This window comes from Pseudochaenichthys georgianus, chromosome 20, assembly GCF_902827115.2.
Source record: "Pseudochaenichthys georgianus chromosome 20, fPseGeo1.2, whole genome shotgun sequence".
NCBI classification, from domain to species: Eukaryota; Metazoa; Chordata; class Actinopteri; order Perciformes; family Channichthyidae; genus Pseudochaenichthys; species Pseudochaenichthys georgianus.
The window spans coordinates 23,342,055-23,358,288 of NC_047522.1; the positions used below are offsets into that span (position 1 = coordinate 23,342,055).

The window sequence follows — 16,234 nt, forward strand, 5'->3', positions numbered from 1 at the left end:
CTGGACCTCAGATCTGCGCATGCGCAACACGGGTCGGGGATTGACCAACCGCCTCCCACTGCTCTGCTGGCAACGTTGTTAAGAGTGGAGGGGGCGGATCGACAGCTTGAGCAGCTGTCAACTCAACGTTGTAAATAACCAACCGAAAACGATCGCCGGTTCATCTTGTTTTTGGCGTGAGAATAGTTTGGGCAGCGTGAGATTGAGAGTGAAAGCGTGTGTCACAAGCCAGATGCGTGAGAGTTGGCAACCCTGAGATAGCTAGCTAACGTAGATATTTCAAATGTACTGACACAACTAAACTCTGATAGAATTTGTATTGTACGTGTACATTGAATAAACAGAAAATCACTGACTGGTGTGTATGAGGATACACATATCCCCGGTGTATGTGCACATGTTTACACATATCAACACACACCTACATGCACATCCACACACGGACCATATTTGCATGCAGTCAGAAGCAGGCGTCGGGGGAACAATGGTCCCCGTGCAGTCTCTCTTTCAGCCGCGGAGACGGAGCACATGTCCCAGGCTGCGGCTGTCAGACGCTCAGACAGGAAGTGCACCGTGTTTTGTTGACGTGTCACTTGCACCCTCTCCCCTCTTGGTGAGGTGAAACCCACTCTCTGTAAATGATAGTCCTCTTTGTCTGCCGTCAAAAGGACTCTTGAAAGGTCTTGTCAGCTGTCAGGCAAAACCCGGCGAATAGCATTAGAAATTCATTCATTCAATCTATAAGTAATTACATTTTTTTTCTTAATTCCCCTCTCTGCTGACCTCCCCCCACACCTCCATCATAATTATTGCTCCTAGCCACAATCTATGGCTTCCCCTGAAAAACAAATAAACAGCAGACACGTCAAAGCATTTGTAAAGTGAGCGGGGATGCTTAATAGAAACATCATTAAAATCACACGTTTATTATGCGGGCGCTGATGGAGTTCGTTATGTCTGTCCAAACGTCTGCATTACGAATGCCGCACTTGATTAACTGTCAAATTTGATTACAGATGGATTATATATTTAACAGCTGCAGGTAGACCACATCCCCGTGCTTCCCCTTTTATGTTTCCTGGTCAGCCATTAGCATACAATCTGCAGCCGTGTGTGCGTTACATATTGAAACTGAATTAACGTATGGACTGAAACAACTTTTTCGATTGATGACGGCGACAGAATACTTATATACACGGCGTATGAGCTACTCGCGTTATTGAATGCTGATTGTGTATTTTTCCACGCACTCTGAGCTGCCGCAGACATGTGCTTGCTCACACCTTTCTAAAAGCAGGAGGTAATGGGCATCTCGCTTTGATGCCTTTAACTTTCCTCAGTCTGGCATTTTTAATCCAGTTCAGATTAAAACACTCGCCCTGTTCAAAAATGCTCCGGCTCTGCGATATAAAGCTCCTAATCTCTGGTTCCCAAGCGCAGAAAATCCTATTAAGATCACCTTCAGTTTAACACACACATTGTTACGAAATGCAAAATATGCAGCTTCACCGGCGCACTTTTAATTGAGGGTAAAGTTCCCCCCCGGTAGACGGATACTGCACTGTATGCAAAACCATCCGAGTAATTTTTAAAATGTCTGTCAAGGAGAACCTCCGAACCTCGGATCGTCTCTCGGGGGCGCCCTCAGGGCTGAGCCACGGGTGGGGGGGGGGGCACGGGGGTTCAGTGGGGTCCCATCGGGTGTCTCCGGAGAGGTGTCAGCTTGGGAGGATTTGACTGATTAGGTAATATTCCTCCATGTTCCCGTGTAAGCAACATTTCCACGCGCCTGTAATTCCCGTCCTCACGTCGCTCTCGTCTCTTAACGCGGAGACGCGGTGCTTAAAGAACAACCTTGATGGCAGGCGTCAGCTTTCCGCCGCAAAGCCACTTACCCGAGAGGGCGCCCCCCCGGTGGATATGGTGACGCTTAAATTGCCCTCACGTCCGCCATGGCAACCACAAAGTGTGTAGGCAGAGGTGTGCTACCATTCATCATCCTCACCTCCTGTCCCGCGCAAGTGACCTCGTCAAGGCATCCGGCTCATCGTCTAATGAGAGGTTGCTAACCTGTTGTTACCGACCGCCGTGTCACATTCCAGGAGTTAACGCGGAAAGACGGTTTCCAAGGTGACCGCGGGGTAATCTCACTAAATGAGGGTGACGATGTCTAAAAATGTATTAAATCCGGAGAGAAATCAATGCTTTTACAATGCACTGATACATTTAGAATCACGCCTCGCAGTGACAAAAGCCAACACAGTGTTTGAAATATAAGTGACCACTTTACAGAACATAAAAGAGCATGTCAGTGCACCTGATCGCCTCTGAGGACGCCTGACAGCCTTCTGATGTGCAGGAGCCAAGCACTCTTCACTCCTCAGATACATATGAGGTTTAAAGGGGCCATGTTCTGCTGGTGTTCAGGTGTATATCAGTGTGTAGTGTATCTACTTTAAAGAGTCCTCTCCTGCTGATGTTCAGGTGTATATCAGTATGTAGTGTCTCTACTTTAAAGAGTCCTCTCCAGCTGATGTTCAGGTGTATATCAGGATGTAGTGTCTCTACTTTAAAGAGTCCTCTCCTGCTGATGTTCAGGTGTATATCAGTTTGTAGTGTCTCTACTTTAAAGAGTCCTCACCTGCTGATGTTCAGGTGTATATCAGTATGTAGTGTCTCTACTTTAAAGAGTCCTCTCCTGCTGATGTTCAGGTGTATATCAGTATGTAGTGTCTCTACTTTAAAGAGTCCTCTCCTGCTGATGTTCAGGTGTATATCAGTATGTAGTGTCTCTACTTTAAAGAGTCCTCTCCTGCTAATATCCAGGTGTATATCAGTATGTAGTGTCTCTACTTTAAAGAGTCCTCTCCTGCTGATGTTCAGGTGTATATCAGTATGTAGTGTCTCTACTTTAAAGAGTCCTCACCTGCTGATGTTCAGGTGTATATCAGTATGTAGTGTCTCTACTTTAAAGAGTCCTCTCCTGCTGATGTTCAGGTGTATATCAGTATGTAGTGTCTCTACTTTAAAGAGTCCTCTCCTGCTGATGTTCAGGTGTATATCAGTATGTAGTGTCTCTACTTTAAAGAGTGCTCTCCTGCTGATGTTCAGGTGTATATCAGTGTGTAGTATCTCCACTTTAAAGAGTCCTCTCCTGCTGATGTTCAGGTGTATATCAGTATGTAGTGTCTCTACTTTAAAGAGTCCTCTCCTGCTGATGTTCAGGTGTATATCAGTATGTAGTGTCTCTACTTTAAAGAGTCCTCTCCTGCTGATGTTCGGTGTATATCAGTATGTAGTGCCTCTACTTTAAAGAGTCCTCTCCTGCTGATGTTCAGGTGTATATCAGTATGTAGTGTCTCTACTTTAAAGAGTCCTCTCCTGCTGATGTTCAGGTGTATATCAGTATGTAGGGTCTCACTTTAAAGAGTCCTCTCCTGCTGATGTTCAGGTGTATATCAGTATGTAGTGTCTCTACTTTAAAGAGTCCTCTCCTGCTGATGTTCAGGTGTATATCAGTATGTAGTGTTTCTACTTTAAAGAGTCCTCTCCTGCTGATGTTCAGGTGTATATCAGTATGTAGTGTCTCTACTTTAAAGAGTCCTCTCCTGCTGATGTTCAGGTGTATATCAGTATGTAGTGTCCCTACTTTAAAGAGTCCTCTCCTGCTGATGTTCAGGTGTATATCAGTATGTAGTGTCTCTACTTTAAAGAGTCCTCTCCTGCTGATGTTCAGGTGTATATCAGTATGTAGTGTCTCTACTTTAAAGAGTCCTCTCCTTCTGATGTTCAGGTGTATATCAGTATGTAGTGTCTCTACTTTAAAGAGTCCTCTCCTGCTGGTGTTCAGGTGTATATCAGTATGTAGTGTCTCTACTTTAAGAGTCCTCTCCTGCTGATGTTCCGGTGTATATCAGTATGTAGTGTCTCTACTTTAAAGAGTCCTCTCCTGCTGGTGTTCAGGTGTATATCAGTATGTAGTGTCTCTACTTTAAAGAGTCCTCTCCTGCTGATGTTCAGGTGTATATCAGTATGTAGTGTCTCTACTTTAAAGAGTCCTCTCCTGCTGATGTTCAGCTGTATATCAGTATGTAGTGTTTCTACTTTAAAGAGTCCTCTCCTGCTGATGTTCAGGTGTATATCAGTATGTAGTGTCTCTACTTTAAAGAGTCCTCTCCTGCTGATGTTCAGCTGTATATCAGTATGTAGTGTTTCTACTTTAAAGAGTCCTCTCCTGCTGATGTTCAGGTGTATATCAGTATGTAGTGTCTCTACTTTAAAGAGTCCTCTCCTGCTGATGTTCAGGTGTATATCAGTATGTAGTGTCCCTACTTTAAAGAGTCCTCTCCTGCTGATGTTCAGGTGTATATCAGTATGTAGTGTCTCTACTTTAAAGAGTCCTCTCCTGCTGATGTTCAGGTGTATATCAGTATGTAGTGTCTCTACTTTAAAGAGTCCTCTCCTGCTGATGTTCAGGTGTATATCAGTATGTAGTGTCTCTACTTTAAAGAGTCCTCTCCTGCTGATGTTCCGGTGTATATCAGTATGTAGTGTCTCTACTTTAAAGAGTCCTCTCCTGCTGGTGTTCAGGTGTATATCAGTATGTAGTGTCTCTACTTTAAAGAGTCCTCTCCTGCTGATGTTCAGGTGTATGTAGTGGCTCTACTGGGACATGTTGTGATTAGACAACCACTTAGAGATGTCCCGCCCCTTAGCCTATCACGTACAATGTGTTGGAGCGCTAGCCAATAGAAGCACGAGTGTTCCATGGTGATGTCACTGAGGGAACAGAGGGATTGTAGCCTTTGCACCAAAACCTATAACACACGACAGGAAAGAGAGAAAAAAACAAAAAACGTTGTCACTTTATTTGAAATCGTCACATTGCTCTTTTTTTTGCATTTTTTAAGACCCAATCAGAGGCCACATCCTCCATTCACTGCAAACTAAACCTTGTCACGCCTTCTGTACCCGTGTGTATAATTGCGTCTGATTTAGTCATTATATCAGTGGCTTATCTCGTAAAGGATGGAAACGTCTTGGAAAGGGCCAGTCTGGCTGCAGACGGATATCACGGGGGATGGGAGGCAGCTAAGCTCCCCTTTAACAGCTTTAAAGAATACATGAGCCTTTTATTTCTTATGATTTGTGATTCAAGAGATCCTAAAACCCACTTTTCTAGGACCCCCTCTTTCAAATGTGTTGATGCAAACAGGACGGTGGTCAGCCATCTGGTTTAAAGATAAACGTGTGATCAAAGGGCATAACAAAACGTGTAAGGGCCTTGCCTCCCTCCTCCTCCGCTTCTCTTTTTTCTTGAAGGAGAGTTTAAAGAATGTGGAGCGGTTTCCAGGGGATACGAATGAAAAGCCTTCGGAAATGTGGGGAGGAATCGAGCTGAAGGGGCAGCTTCTGAGGGAAATTCCCCCGTAGCCCTTTGGAGCCCTGCGAGGAATCACCGGGGCTCTTCTCCTCGCACAAAGGGAGGCAGAGATGTGGTAATATTCAGTTACGCTGCTCCTTTAATGAAGGTTGTTTATTAATAAAAGAGACGGCAACACACTGGCGCCTCTGGGTGACCTTTGACCCCTACTGTGTCCCCCACAAATATAAGCTATTCTTATTACCAGTATGTGCCTTTTCGCTCTCTCAGGGCTTTCACTGTGAAGCAAATATACATTATGAAACTGCCTCTGATTCAATCTGGTTAACAACATCACAATTTGTTCTATATATATATATTTAATTTAATTTGTATTTGTCCCGCTCATGGTACGCAAAACTCACTGTACAATAATTGCCAACAAAACTTGAGTATATATATATATTACTCACCGTTTTATTATATTACTCACTGTTTTATTTGAGTTTTAATATCATTGAGTTTTAATATCATTGAGTTTTAATATCATTGTTATGTTTTCCTGCATCTAGTCTTCTTATGTTAAGCACTTTGGGCTGGTCTCAATATATATACTGATATAACTAATATTGACAAATTAGTATATTAATTTTTGAGTAAAAATACCAATATTGAACTAGAGTTGCAAAGATTAGCTAATTTGTTTATTGACATGTGCAACTTTGAGGTCAATAGATGTGTAGTTTCACTTCAGCAAAAATCCCCCAAATTGTGTTTTTTCCTAATATCGACATTACAGACTCAATATTTTGGAAAAAAACGTTTTGAAGATGTCGTCTTGAACTACTAATCATGAATATTAACAGAATAATTAATACATCTCATTTGACCATCCCTTTCCAAAATTCAAGATGTTGCACTTTTGAGTAAATGCATTAAAAAAGCATCCAAACACTGAGGAATTCTCAGTTTGTGTATTCTGACAGCTAACACTGACACTGACAACTTCCTCCTCCTCCTCCTCCTCCTCGGACTTCCAGCTGGATTCTTTTCAAAGGGTTTCAGACGCAGGACTTCAGGTGGAGAGTCTCTCGGCTCCAGTGTTCTGCAGCCACTACAGTCCTGCAGGAGTCTGCTGCCTCTTGACCCTCGCACACACAAAGGATTAAAGGGGGAGAGACATCTGACAGAACGCGCGCCAGACACACTCTGCCCGGCTTGGATTTCTATATACACACGCACACACACACACGCACACACACACACACACACACACACACACACACACACACACACACCACACACACACACAACACACAACACACACACACACACACACACACACCACACACACACACACACACACACACACACACACACACACACACACACAGCCTACATATATTTTCAGCCTGCACATTACAACCATTCAGCTCACATCTGACCAATCGATGCTCCCTGGACCATATGGCAAGGCGCTTCACGTTTCAAAAATAGATTGTTTTTTTCTTTCCTGCGTTCAAAACACAGGACTTTAATAACGGGGGCGGACTAGCCGCGGTCTGACAGCCACATAAATGACATTTCTATAGGCCACGATAACACAACATCGACAGGCATTCAAATGTTCGTTCGAAAAACCTCAATAGAAGCTTTTAATGTGGACAAATAAATACATCCAGTCCTTCAGCTCTCAAACCAGGGCGTTAAGGGGCTTTTCCTCAGCTGGAGCTTTGAGTCAACGATGAAGGACCCAGCGTTAACCAAAGTAAAAACAAGTGGTAGCTTGTATGTTTAATCTCATTGTCTGGTACCGGATTCGAAGTAACGTGTGGGTTGTGCAGCACTGGACGCAGGTTAGCTACATCTATCTGAAGGTCTTAAATAGGACGAAGCAATCCTAAATGATTTTGGTCCAAATGTACTGTAGCACGTTGACCATGCATTCCCCTTCTCTTCTTGTTCCCTGTCTTCAACATGCCCGCATGATTGGTGGACAAGGTGCACCCATTAGAGCTGTGATTGCATAAGGTGTCCACAGTGTTAGCAGTCACCTTAGCAACCAATCAATCTGAAGGCTGCACCATTCAGCTCTCTCGCTTCCTTTCTAGCTTAAACCCATCTCGGATATGTATTTAAAAACAGGAAGTGTTGGCCTTGCAGAGCGGAGATGTTCTGGTATGTTGATCATTCTTACGCCACTGCCCTCATTAGGTCTGACAAGTCACGCAGTGATTAAAAATTGGAATGCTGCAACAACAGTGTCTGCATTAGGATCAGTGACTGCCTTAAGTCCCAGTGACAAGGAAAGCCTGGCCAACGACTCCTCTGCAGTCAGTGGGAAACCTTCAGCCTGGCTGCCTGCTGCCGATTCAAAGCGACAGCTCCTGAACGTGTAAGCGAGACCGCGAGTCCAGCAAGTCTCTGGGGCGGGGGCTGCTTTGTCCGCTTCTTGCCTCTATTATAATCTGGGTTTAATCGGCAACAAGACGAAGGTGAAAGGCCCAAGCGAGCACTCTGAAGCCTGACCACCACCTTGAATGGAAAATGAATCCTTCACCATATGCCGTTTCTCCTGTGTCTGCGCCATAGCGGATATTCAGTTCGACAGTTGTGAAGACACCGAGCCAGCTTCGTTGGAGAAAACATGGCATTGAGAGAACGGAAAGATCTGTTTGCAGGATCGTCGTCCAACTTCAAGGACTCTAATTAATCATTTCTGAGGGCGACTTCACACGTCCGACAACGCGCTGACGTTTCACAAACACACTATACAACTTCAACACAAGCCAAAAAAAGTCACCCAAAGAACTCTAGACATACAAGCATCAAGTTTTCAATTCAGCGGGACTTGTTTCAGAACAGGTCTTACACTGGAAACAAATGCTGCTCCAAAAGTTAAACAATAATGAAAACGAGCTGTTTTTACATGAAATAAGTAAAAAGATCTGCCAATAGAACAAGTGAACATGAGCTTGGTGAGATGTCTTGAAATAAGAAGGGATATTTAGATAAATAAGATCTTGTGATTGGCTGGGAGAACTCGTTCTGAACTATATGTGACCAGAATTAGGAAATGTGGTGTTACAATACAAGCCGCGAATACTCAATTTAATCTGAGATAAGACTCAAAATAAGATGTTTCGATTTAACAAGATGATGCGTCGTCTAAACACAAGACTTGATATCTCACTGCAGTGCTACTTCTGAAGTTAGTGTGTCTTATATCAGGAGTCGAGACATATTCTGATAGATGTTAGACGAATATACTTGGCAAGAATTCGAGTTTTTGTCGTGTCACTCAAACACTTCAGTGTCCAGCGTGGTCGTGCTCAGTTTGTGGGCAAAGGTGAGTGTTGGAGGAGAGCCAATGGATAACAGTGTCTCCTCCCATATGTTCAGGACGGCAGGAAGTGACCGGAGAAAGAGGGAATGGTGCCAGACGCTGTCATCACCTCACCTGCTGGGAGACAGAGACTGCGTGCCACCACTAACATCCAGGAGTCCTCAACCACAAACATGTTGTTGGAGCTTTGGGGATTCTCACCGAAGCAGGGACATATATCGGATAGATACGGAGGGTACTGGAAGAAAAGCTAAGTTGCAGATCGTGTATGTGTCTTTCTTTCTAGCCATTAGTGCAGGGGGGTACAACTCAATTTCATCACGGGCCACATCAGCATTATGGTTGCACTCAAAGGGCCGGTTGTAACTTTAAGACTCTATAAAAATACATATATAAATATTTAATATATATAAAATAATGTATTATATTACTTTATTGCCTCTGCATTGGATTATTATCGGCTAGGGTAAAAGCTTCATAATTAACTACGTCTGAAAGAAGAAGTCTAGGGCAAATAAGTGCAAGTCTCTTCAGTGAGAATGTCAAAATTATTTTTAAAAGAAAAGCCAAATTCTGAAAAAAAAGTGACATTTTGAAAAAAAAGTAACAATAAAAAAAAATCTAATGTAAGATGCATTGTGGGACATGTAGTTTATGGACATCGTGCATCTGTAATTCGGCCTGTAACCGTATAATAAACATATTACATTCTTTCAGAGCTCTTGCGGGCCACATGAAATGAAGTCGCGGGCCGGATTTGGCCCCCGGGCCTTGAGTTTGACACCCCTGCATTAGTGTGTTCAAATCTGTAGGTGACCAGACAAGATTTTAGTAAAGGAAGCTTCGTAGTTTTTGTAAATAGTTAATGGAGTTTGAGCAGGCTTTGGTTGCATGCAGGTCCATCTTGAGAGCACGGTATGGTCTGGCATTTGGTTCTTAGATTAGTTTGGTACACCGGCTAGTTGTGAAACAATCCAGTTGTTCACCTTGTTCCTTAACTTCAAGTTGCTCGACCCATGAACACTGTCCCCAGAAGCTTGTCGTTCGAAGATCGATTTTTTGTATACCATCATACATACATGCATGCAAGCACAAAATACGCATTAACTGTTGTAGGAATGTGCAAATAATGCAATGTACAGAAAGTAAACATGGATGTAAACATTGCACGATTCAAAGGATTGGAGAAGTTGTGTTTTATGGGGATTGGACTACTTTCCGTGTCTGACCTCAAAGACTATTCGAACACTGCAAAATCAATAATTGAGTTGTTTTTTAAACATTATTGTACATTGGTAAGGATTCTCGCTATGGTACAAAAGGGCCTCCGGATTGCGTGGTTGTACTAAAAGACCACCGGAGCAAATGTAAGAGGCTATTACTAATAATAATTCTTCTCATGGGAGTTTGAAAGCCGTCTTGAACAACTGAAAGCAGCATTTGACAACATACAAGTCCTCCTCAAACAAAGTGACAGACGGCCGATTGATGATCAAATCAGAGCACAGGGATCTACTGATAACAGCTGACTGACAAAAGAAAGGAGGCGGGGTCGGAATGAAATACTTTCGATGACAACAGACCGGGGATAAAGACATCTCTAACAGACAGCATTGACGGACAGCCTCACACTCCACCATGTATGCATAAGCACCGTGGCTCGAAGTTCACTGCAGAGTCCTGGAAGACATTCTTCTTTCTCCGTCAACGTTTTTAATTATATGTTGGCAGGGCTTAAGATCTCATTACATTTGAGAGTATCATTTGGATGCTTGAAAGTCAGCTTAGTGTCACTCAGTGCGTTGGTGATGGATAGAATAAATCCCGGGCTTTCTAATCCGCCGATGTTAAATTCATTTCCCAAAACCTGCAAATAAATCGCCACAGACAACCTCTGCGATGCGTAATAGCAGATGTCAACGCATTCGCAGACAAGTTGGAATACCCTTATTTCACAAGTGTCAGATAAAGACAGAGGAGTTAGGAAAAGAGAGTGAGGAGGGAACAGATTCCTACCCGAAGAGACACTCAGACGTCAGCATGTCTTTACTGGCATTTGGTTTGCTCGCTCTGTGTTATATATCGATATCATTGTGTGTATCGTTGCTAGCAGGTCAGTTGAGTTATGCTTAATGTAGACTCCAGGTTTGAAAATAGATGACTGATATTGTTAGTGCAAGGCTGACTTGGTGAAAAAGGGGGCGAGGCCATTTGCAAGTTGTCGTGTTTTCCACAAAAACCGATGCAACACACTCCACTAAAGACCCCCTCTCCTCCTGTACAATGTCCTGACACATCTCTCAGGAAAGGAACTATAAGAAAACCCATCGTTGAGTGCAGAGGGACTTCGTATGTCTGTATTTGCATTAGGACTAACATCAAATGTAGCATGTAGTTTCCTCCGACTGCATCTAAGGTGGGTTTTATGAGTGTATCATAAACGGCACATAAAATGCAGTACGTTAGCATGTGATTTAAAAAACAGAACTTTTCCTTCTTGGGCCAGACGCACTAGCTGACAGCTGCAGAATAAAACCCTCAGCTAAACAGCTGTGTGTGTGTGTGTGTGTGTGTGTGTGTGTGTGTGTGTGTGTGTGTGTGTGTGTGTGTGTGTGTGTGTGTGTGTGTGTGTGTGTGTGTGTGTGTGTGTGTGTGTGTGTGTGTGTGTGTGTGTGTGTGTGTGTGTGTGTGTGTGTGTGTGTGTGTGTGTGTGTGTGTGTGTGTGTGTGTGTGTGTGTGTGTGTGTGTGTGTGTGTGTGTGTGTGTGTGTGTGTGTGTGTGTGTGTGTGTGTGTGTGTGTGTGTGTGTGTGTGTGTGTGTGTGTGTGTGTGTGTGTGTGTGTGTGTGTGTGTGTGTGTGTGTGTGTGTGTGTGTGTGTGTGTGTGTGTGCCTGCCTGATTGCTGCCTGGTCAACCTTGCACCAATGCTCTCTAGCTGTTGCCATGTCTTCGTGGAAAACAATGAGCGGCACCAGAGTCTGCCGCAGCCTCCCTCCACACGCATGTGTTAAATTGAAGGAAAGAAGCGGTGCCCGGAGAACAGAGCAATTAAAAGAATCAAACCTGATTCCCAACATCTGTCACATTTAAACGTTTCCGGGTTTCCTAATCAGCGGGCAGAATGGGATTAAGGGATTGTACTCATTGAGCCAAGCTGAGCGCTCACGTTGAAATGAACGGCGACTCAACAGGTAATTACTCCACCTGGTATCGACAACGGACATTGATTTGTTTCCACTCTCCAGGCTGGAGCAACACGACTGAGCTTTCTCAGATGTCTACATTTCAAATCTGCTATCAATACCAAATATGTATATTAAAAAGTCTCCTGAATAATTATGCACGTTCACTATAAATATGGATTTAATGTTCCTGCAGCGGGTCCAGGGGGCGCGGGGGGGTCGAGTGATTACATAACGGCCTTGACATGCTAATCAGAATGTGGTGTAATTACTAAAGTTACGCATTTACCTCTTAATGACTTCATAAGCCACCCGTAAGAAAGTGTAGTAATACTGTTATGTGTACAGCAATATGCATCGAGACATGCTGTAGCATCTGGGTGGATGTATCTTATCTTATCTTTCACGATATCTCATTGAGCATGTATTGATAATCTGGTCATAAAGGAATATCATCGGTCCCGACTTTTCCTTTTCTTTCCATTATTATTTTTTTTAACTTTTGTTTTTTCAATATTTTTATTTATTTTTCCCCTTTCCCTCCCTCCCGGTCCTAGCTAGTAAAATAAAGAACTAACTAAATAAATAAGATAGATACCTGTATAGGTAAAAGTAAAGTAATATAGAAGATAATATTAAAAGAAAATGTATACAGTAGATAAGAGAATAAAGAATAGTAACAGTAATACTTGTACCCATATACTCATATGTATACCCACATGTACACATGCACATACATACACGTACCTACCTACATACATACATGTATACAAAGACAGAACAAATAAAATAAATTAATAAAAAGAGACACAAGAAAAAAAACAAAGGATTCTTTCCATCATAACGATAGGATTAGATTTCGACCCGTGCAGGCTGAGAGGTGCTGATCCTTGTTACACCCAGTTGTGACAGTAAATATAGGAGAATTAGAATAGATAAACTGCTGGTTCAGTGAAGCGCCCCATCCCTCTGCTCAATGAGACTTTGGTGTCGAATGCGTCTCCGAGTACATAACGACCCCCCGCGGTTTGTTTGTGTTGTGGAACAGTCCTATATACCTAAGAGAGTGTTTTCTCTCAAATCTAAAACCCGGAGCCGGCGGTCCAGAAATGCAATAACATGTTTTTTCTCATTCCAGCATTAATGAAGTTCATTTGTAACAGTTTAGTGTAATTCGTACAAATTGAAAGATGGGGCTGTGCGTGAGCCGCAGTGAACAAGTGCGATGACGACTTCATTACCATAAGTAGAACTGTGTATCGTAAAAATCATATTAAAAATTGGCCCCCAAATTGCCATATTAGTTTCTTTATGGGGTAATTTCCATACTACATGCAGTAATAGAATATTCGCTTTACCCTCCAGTGCATATTAAACTCTCCGCATTGAGAGTTTAATGGTGTTCTTTCCAGGCATTTATTTACAATGCTAAAGTAACGCTTGGAGACGCAAATGGCCGTTAAGGAGATCGTCACAACAAGTTTGTTAGTCGAAAGCAGCACGGGGATTTAAAGGATAGGTCGGGGTTCGGATGGATGACGTCAAAGAACGCCAATAAACGGGTGATAAATGATTCAACCCTGATTAGGAATATTGCCAGCGTTGTCAGTGGAATAACGGCATCGGCACAATGGACTAGTTACTGCCTCCTTCATAATTGAGACTAGCCCTTCTAGCTGTGCCCCTCAGCTGATCATCAATCAAGCTGAATGGAGACCGGGCGATGTGACGGCTCTGGACGGCGCCATATAGGGAAGGCGCTTTTTCAGGTAGCCAGGCGAACCTGAGAGCCATTCGTCCACCGCTCAGGCACGCAAATCGCTTTCTGGAAGTGGACAAATGCGCCTCCTAACTATCCTTTAATTATAATCGTGTAGCCTGTTTGGAGGACATGGTGGAACACGACGCCGTCTTTAAATTAACAGACATATTAAGTGACTTTTTCTGGGTACAAACCAACTGCTACGCGTCAGAATCCTTGCTTTTTAATGAAAGAAACAACATGTCAGCCACGAGACCCGGTAAATCTCCAAGCTGACAGTGACAGGCCGTCCTAACTGGTTTGTCACTAAGAAATCAATAGCCTGGCGGAGACGCAAAGCCCATTATTGTTGGGAAAGATGTTCATTAATTACGTCGTGTAATTGGATTTAGGCAGGTGCACAATGAACACCTCGGTCAGGGTGGTCAGCGGCGGGAAAGGCCTGAGCGCCACTCGTCTCTTTTTCTATTAGGAACCAGCGTGTCCCCTGTCTCCTGGAATTGCCGTGCTCTTTATTGATTAATGACCCTAATTTATTACCGAGAGGAAGGCTGTGAGTCGAGCTAAATGTACTATTAATCAACTTTCAGCGCCAGGTTATGAGGATCTGCGTAGAAGTGCCGCGAGGAACGCAGGAGACCAAGTGGCTGTTTTCCCCCGGCTCAAAGGTGCTGGTTTTAACCCGCGTTAAGAGTCTCTCATTGCTCTAATACCCCCTGCGCCGGATGACGGATGTCTTTGTGGGAACCTGAACATAATTCCTTTTGACGGAGTGACCGCCGTGTTCTTGCCACAATTCAAAGGCAAGCCAACTAGAATAATGAAACACCCGTCCGCAGTGGTGAAGAACATCCATTCATTTGAAAGCGACAAAAGGCCCGAAGCTCGAAATATATCACAGATAAATCAACAATATTATATTAAGCTGGAAACGGATGAGAGGTAAAAGAACTGGAGGCGACGCTGCGATGAATTCTCTACAAGGCTATTATTTCCCGTTGAGTGGAGACATTTATGACACTTTAAATCAAGCTTGGCAAAAACTACAATTGATCATAATTTCCAAATGCATTGCTTCAAATCCTACAGCTAGTAGTTACTCCGAATGCATTTGAAGCCTTCAAAAGAAGTCTTTTTTTCACAGCTGTGTTATGATGTATAATGTGAAGGATTTCACAATTAACCTCTTAAGCAGGTACCACTTAAATTGTCCCTAATTTAACAGTAAAGGTTATAACTCTAGACATCACCTTCCTTAGACTTGATTTCTTTTTATACGGAAATCTTTTTACATTTCCATTCTTGTGTTAAGTCAGAAGTTAACTCTCAGACATGTTTGGAGCCAAAATACATTCATCCAAGCTTTAAAGGTCCCGTGGCCATTTCTGCTGATCATAATTCCACCGTTGAGGTCGACTGGAATAGATTTAAATTGTGCAATTTCCAAACTCACATTGGTTTCTCACAGCATCTCTGTGAAGTGTGTGTATTCACTCTCCGTCCTACACGGCTTGTTGGAGCTCCTGCCCCCCCCCCTCCCTGTGAGCCCAGCTCTGATTGGTCGGGACGTTGCGAGGCTCGTTGCTGCGAGGAGCGGACAGGTTTCCGGGTCGGCGATACAGCGAGACAGCGCGAAAGTCATCCTACACACACACACACACACACACACACACACACACACACACACACACACACACACACACACACACACACACACACACACACACACACACACATACTCACAGCCGAAGTGAAAACAATAAGTGTGGCTTGATATTGAGAAAGAAAAAGGTGCATAGCGCTGTGAGAATGGGTCTGCTGGAGAGCATTTCTCCGCCATCCCAACCCGTCTATTACCAACCAGGGAGCTCTATGCAAGTCAATGGGACTTCCTGTTAGTTGGCCAAGGGGTCCTGGTGTGTGAGGGGCCTCCGCGGATTGGTCCATTGGTTGTTGATCTGGGTGTGCACACGTCACTGAACCCAGGAAGTAAACAATGGAAAAAGAGAAATGTCCAGCGAGGCGTTCTGGGACAGGTCTTCTCTGTGTTAGAGTTCTACTCGCTACAGGGTGCACTTTGAGGGTTTGTGACTCTGCAGACCGTACATGCAGAACAACCTTCATAACACAAGGGGACGGGTCAGAACCAGATGACATGGGCCCTTTAAATAACCTCCTGTTCACTACATGATATATAAAGTGACAAACTTTGAATGCCGTCTCTCCAAGTTTTAAGCAAGAGTTGCGTATCTGTTGTTAAAAGGCTGTTTTGTCGGCTGTGCTTTGATGTTCAGTGGTAGTCTGTTTTAGTGTTGCTAATGTGAGTGGCATTGCTCAGTTTTATATAATTGTGCCAATAGATATGTTGGTCCACAGTGTGTTATTATCTCTGCAAGGCGTAGAGAGATAATGTGTGTGTGCGTCGATGTGTGTGTGAGCTCACATACTGAAGCCATCAGCCTAATATTTGTTTTGCTAATTTATGTCTGGATACTAAAAGACTGCTTTGTTTTAAAGAGGCCCTATTCTGATCATGTTCAGGTGCAGATCAGTCTGTAGTGTCTCTGCTGTGACATGTCTCCA

At 43.5% G+C, this 16,234-nt stretch overlaps 1 long non-coding RNA gene across 1 annotated transcript in view; it reads left to right on the plus strand.

Annotated features, from left to right (window-relative positions):
- Positions 1–16,234, plus strand: part of LOC117465680 (uncharacterized) — a 95,961-nt gene that overhangs the window by 75,323 nt on the left and 4,404 nt on the right. Inside the window, exon 3 of the long non-coding RNA XR_004554205.1 lies at positions 8,765–8,974. This is a non-coding gene — a long non-coding RNA (uncharacterized lncRNA). The remainder of the gene's footprint in view (positions 1–8,764; positions 8,975–16,234) is intronic.